This window comes from Diadema antillarum, unplaced genomic scaffold (genome assembly GCF_040938485.1).
Source record: "Diadema antillarum isolate AM-2024a unplaced genomic scaffold, OU_Dant_1.0 seq00000167_RagTag, whole genome shotgun sequence".
NCBI classification, from domain to species: Eukaryota; Metazoa; Echinodermata; class Echinoidea; order Diadematoida; family Diadematidae; genus Diadema; species Diadema antillarum.
Window position 1 is genome coordinate 188,489 of NW_027271237.1, and position 6,209 is coordinate 194,697.

A 6,209-nucleotide genomic window follows, 5' to 3' on the forward strand; every position below is an offset into this window, starting at 1 on the left:
GGGAACTTTGAGAAGCTAACAACGCAGATTATTAATTGTATTTTGAAAGGTAAAAATTTTGAGACTCCAACATCGGAAAGCTATTGGAGTGATAAATATGCGATAGATACTATTACATGGAAGCTTATATACAAAATGCCCTTTGTGTGTTTAGCTAATACTAAGAGCAGAACATTTCAGTATAAACTTGATACAAGAACACTTCTTTTGAACAAAACATTACACAAAATGAAAATTGTTGACTCTGAATTGTGTACCTTTTGTAAGCAAGTGGAGGAAACGCCAGAACATTATATTATATTCGCTGAATGTCAACATGCATGTGATTTTGGGGGAGAGTTTTTGAAATGGTGGCATACAAAATTTGGCATCAATCTACGATTGAAGGAAGAAGAGATCTTGTTTGGTGTATTTGGTGAAAGACTGCATAGGCCCCTTTTGAATCACTATATTGTTATAGCCAAAGAGATGATATATGCATGTAAACATTTGGGTATTTTTCCAACATTTGAACTGTTCTGGTCAAAGCTAAAAACTATATATGTGACTGAGAAGGAAATTGGTATTCATAATAGACAACTAAGTAAATTTGAAAGGAAGTGGATAAATCTGCATGCCTCCTTGACATGACATTCTGGCTCTTTTTTTTTTTTGTATGTGATATGGATAGCATAATTCAATATGTTATTTCTGAGATTTAAAGAAGCACAAATTTGTGTGCACCTGCTATTTTTCCCCTCTTTTTGTCTGTTTTTGGTTTTTGTTATGTATAATTATGTAAAATTATTATTGTTTTTGTGAAAGGATGGAAATAAAAAACAAATAAAAGATAGAAAAGCGTCTGTTGGGGCAGTATAAACTACAATGGTTGCTAAATGGTTCCAGATGCCAGTAATTCGGAGATAGAATTAGAATTTGCTGGAATCAATTGTTGCTTCGGGCAAACTGAGTTTGAGTAATATTGGATCTCTTCTGCTGTTGTATGGGGCTTGGTCATGAAGTGAGGAAGATGGATGTTGAGTAGCTGGTGGTGTATTCCACAGAACATGGTGCTCTGTGCATGGTGACTACGTATGTGCAGCTGGTCCAATCTCAGCTTGTATGGAGACAAGCCCTGAAGCTGATGTGGAGCGGTTGTACCAATTGCAGGTATCAAAGCGAGCAGCTGCTTTCTGTTCTCCCTCTCTCTCTCTCTCTCTCTCTAAGCCTTCAGTAGTGCAAGAGGTGTAGGATCGATTCCAGGCTTGCTACAGAACCATACTCCAGCTGTGGTCGAACAAGGGTCATATGCTTTGGTTATGCAAAGTTTGAGACATGATGGTAAGGTTCTCCTTAACAGCCCAAGGGTTTTGCTACAAGGGTTTTGCTATCCTTGGTTTGTATTAGTTTACAGTTTGGTTTCGTTTGATTTTGTTTCTGCCTTTTTTTAACAAATCAGGCACAACATAAGAATATAATTTCTTGAAAAACATAAAAAGTAGCATTACACGACGCATAAGCTAGCATACTTTCTTACAAATCAATTCAAAGTTTCATACACTGACCATGACAGTATGAGACGTATAGCATAATGTCATAAAAATGTTCCGTAGGAAATCGTGAAAATAAAAGTTGTTATGCTTTATTCTATATAATTTAGTGGTTGTCTTTATTTGCTCAAGGAGATTATTCCAATCATCTGGTCCATGGAGCACGTCAAATTGATTTGTGAGCTATCATCAGCTTGGGATTTTGGAGGTGATAATCCTTGGAATGTCGAGGTGGGTAAGCGTGGACGCTGGAGTTCACAGTGAAAATGTTGTGGAACGAGGATGGGAGGGTGTTGGGTGTGTACTTGTGCATGAGTGTCTGCAAACAAAATATAAGTTAAATTTGGTGAAGCATTTGTAAGATCATTAACATAAATAAGAGATTAATGAAGACGTAAGATAGATCCTCGTGATACTCCACAATTGATTTTAATCTTATGTAGGAACATGAATCACGATCAACATATTGCTCACTGTTAGATAGATAATCGGTGAACCACGACAAGGGTATTCCTCGAGCGCCACAATGTTTTGTGATCAAAAGTATCAAATGCCTTACTCAGGTCCATGAAAACTGCAATAATATGCTCCTTATTGATAAAAGCTTCAATCATTTAGTCACAAAGTTGAATGATGGTGTACACTGTAAAAAATTTGTTTAGTTTCTAAACACCTAACTAAACACTTTTCTGTGACAGTTTAAAAACACTGCGACGCGTTTATATATTAAACATGTTTAGGAACTAAACACATGCTGTGTTTATTTTCAGCACACCCTAGGTGTTTATCACACACACATGTTTATGTTTTAAACGGTTGTGATGTTTAAAAACTAAACACCTGCTCTGTTTATAGCCTAAACACCAAACGTTTACACCATAATCACTCACAGTGTTTAAATACTAAACACCACACAGTCACATAATCACCCACAGTGTTTAAGATCTAAACACTGAATCCAAAAATAAACATGACGCACTGTTTACGATGTAAACACTGCGACATGTTTATTCGCTGTGACAGATTAAAAACACTGCGACATGTTTATTTGCCATTGAAGTGTTTATTCTCAGAACACATGTCTGATTTTTAGATCGATCACAAAATTGCATACACTAAACATGTGACATGTTTACATATTAAACATCGCAATTTCTCAGTGTTTATATGATACATGTTTACACCTTATACATGCTGAGTGTTTACATGAGACATGTTTACACATCATACATGGTAATTTCCACGTGTTTATATGAGACATGTTAACACATACATTCATACATGCTAATTTCTACGTGTTTAAATGATCATTAATGTTAATTCCCATGTATTTATTAATGTAAAGTGGATTGTTTCCACCTTTTTTTTTTTGCATGGAATGAGATAAACGCATAACATTATATAGAATTTACCCAGTATGTACCAAATCATCAGCACACTTACATCGCATAATACCAGGGAAGACCTGGGTTAGCTTTCACAAACATTTTGGCTACAAGAGTCAAAGGCAATTCTCTGAATGCAAGTTATCAAAACATCAATCAAAGCTTGGGCAATATCTGATGAATAATAAGTTAAAATCCTTTAAAGGGGAAATCGAGTCCAATAAATAAGATAGTCTGATAAAAAAGAGTAAAATTTTACAAGTTAAACAGTAAAAATTTGAATGAAATCGGATGAAAAATAAGGAAGTTATAAAATTTTTAAGTTTTGCTAATTTCTGCAAAGCAGTTAAAAGTGGAATATGCAAATGAGTGAGTTGACCATGCCATAACCTCACAATTTTCCATTGATCGTGTAAAAAAAAAATGATGAAATTCAATGTTTATGTTAATGAAATGTGAAACATTATGGTATTGCTGGTTGAATACCTTCAGAAAAGTGATCAGTTAGATATATTAGGACTTGAGCCTCGGGAATAATTGCGTTTGAATGAAAAACTTGACATTAAGTAAGTTGTGAGGGAATGACATGCCCACGTTGCCACGTTTCCTCAAAAATTAGCGAAACTTCAAAATGTCATAACTTCCTTATTTTACATCCGATTTCGATCAAAATTTTACCAATGAACTCTTAATATTTTACTCTTTCTTATCAGACTAAATTGTATTTGGACTGCATTTCCCCTTTAAATATTGCCATATTTTGCTATACGACACAATACTGAGTTAAATGCAAGATACCTGGGAGTCACTGGCATGTACACGAAGACGTAAATGAAATTCTTTCCTATACACACAGTAAAGTCTGTATATGCAGGAAATGGCACACAACTCATTTTGGAGAAGAAAAAAATATTGCATTAAACAATTACTTTTCAGCCACATGTAATTCTTGGCCTACTTTCAAGAATTACCGTCTTTCTACTGTATTCAGAACTAATTCTTAGTATTGTAAAACAAACTAATAAACTTGTTGATTGTGACTTGCAACTCAACGCTTTGGAAGCTTGACATGTATGTAACACCTCAAGGAACATAACTACAGTCTGTGAAGAAATCCATGCCGACCTTGAAGATTGCATCAATTATTGGCAAAGTACTTTGGGGTGTACCCGAACCAGATTAGGCTCACGGCAAGTTATACCATGCACAACACTATGGTCGCATTGGTACTGGTCAGAGAGTGTAGATGATGCACTCCATCATAAAGAGACCAAAGAAAAAAAAATGTTTTCTCTGTATTTAGCCTGTGGTGAACATCTGCACTCCCTGATCAGTACCAATAATGGAACTTAAATACATACGTGATATTGTTCTTTTCACTGTGACGATCACTGAAAGTACATGTAGGCTAACAGTACTGTATGGATTTTTCACTTTTGCTATTTTGAGAGAAATATTAGAATGTTAGTGGATTTCAAGGGGTGAGTGAGAAAAAACTTCTACCTTGCTAGAACCTTGAAGAAAGAAGTCAAACTCAATGGGTATACATGCATAGTCTATTAGAGTCTAATCAGTGTCATCATACTCCACATAATCATGGTATGGAGGGCTACTTTCAATCTCGACACAGCAGAATTTTTGGTAAAGACAAGAGGATATGAAAAAAAAAATAATGCATTGCAACTGGAGGCGGGAGGGTATGCAAGGCTGTCATGAACACGCGATGTGATCAGCAAGACTCCTCCCTTGTCAATTTGTCAGTCAGTTGCAAGACCCCTCCCTGTTCTCCACACATGTTGTACTACATTTCTAATACCTCTCTCCATGTGACCGATTTCAAGTATATCCCAGAAAGAAAATATTAACTACCGAATACTGCATTTCCTATCAGGTCTACAAGAAGATTGCAAAGAATTCCAAACAAATGCAACTACTGGCCTCTTATTTGCGTCCAATATCTGCTGATTGTATTGGAAGCACCTGAGGGGAAAAAATGATATGGCTGATATTTTGATTTGATTTGTTTTGATTTCTATATTCCTTTTTGCACAAGAATATAACAGAAAGCCACTCGAACAAAGTTCTTGAGAAATATCTTAACAGGGAATTACAATTAGTACATTGGTTGATGAATAAAATGAAGTGAATAAAACTGTTCTTCTTAAGAGTGCGAAACGATTTCGAGCAAGTGTCTTTACATACTAGTATTAGATAAAATTACAATTTTACGTACCAGCTGTTAAAAATAAGACAATTACACATATCTATGAGCAATAAGAAGGCAGGTGACCATTATCGTAAGCACAGAGGACAATAGAATCGCTTTGTTTCGGATATCTCTGCCATTTCAAAACCAATTTTCATCAAATAAGCATTGAATTCCTCTTCGAATTATATAGGCCCCCTACCTTCATTTTCTTTAGAGGTTCGTCATTATGTAATACACACACGCATACACACACACGGAGAACTGAAGCCTCATCGCATACAGAACCCTATCATCCCCATATGATTTACTTTATTCTAGTGTATACAGGTTTAGATGCACACTGTCAGTGAAGAAAAAAAAATAGAAAGGTTGCTCTAACAGGTGGGATGCCTCCTAATTTATAGTGCATCATGACGATGTGAGACATCACATGGCTAGCGGGAAAAAGATTATTAACATTCAAAATTATTATCCATGGTTCATTTCCTTCATATGGCATGTAGGCCTATAGATACACTGTATATCAGTATATCTTGCGATGTCCTTGTAATCCTCAGATGTTTGCACTTTTAGACGGGTTGTATAGAAGTAAGCGCATGCATCTTTCATTCTAATCCAGACAGGTTTGGCGTGATCCCTGATCAATTCTTCCATGATGTACTGGTGCTAGTAAAAAGAAATGATTACACAAGGAAAACAAATCAGTTGGCTTTGCAATACAATGGACTTAACTGCTCCCATAGATTCTGAAAATGAATGGATAGCAAAGAAGTTGACTGAATCCGTAAGCAAGTTTGAATTAAAAGGAATGTCAGAGTCCCTTCATCACATCAGCCCTTGGTGTCTTGCGTCAGTTTTTACTTTAATACTTTGCTGAATTTTCTGGAAATAATTCAAGTCTTTTTTGTTGTTGTTGTTGCTTCATTCTTATTCATCATCATTATCAAGCAGAGTTACGACCATTACTGTATCCTTTGTCTCTTGGGTGAAGATTTTCACATCTGCAATTTACACTTTCAACAATATTTGCAATAAATCAATTTTCCATATTTATTTTACCTAATGGATTAGATTCGGGAGTCGGGA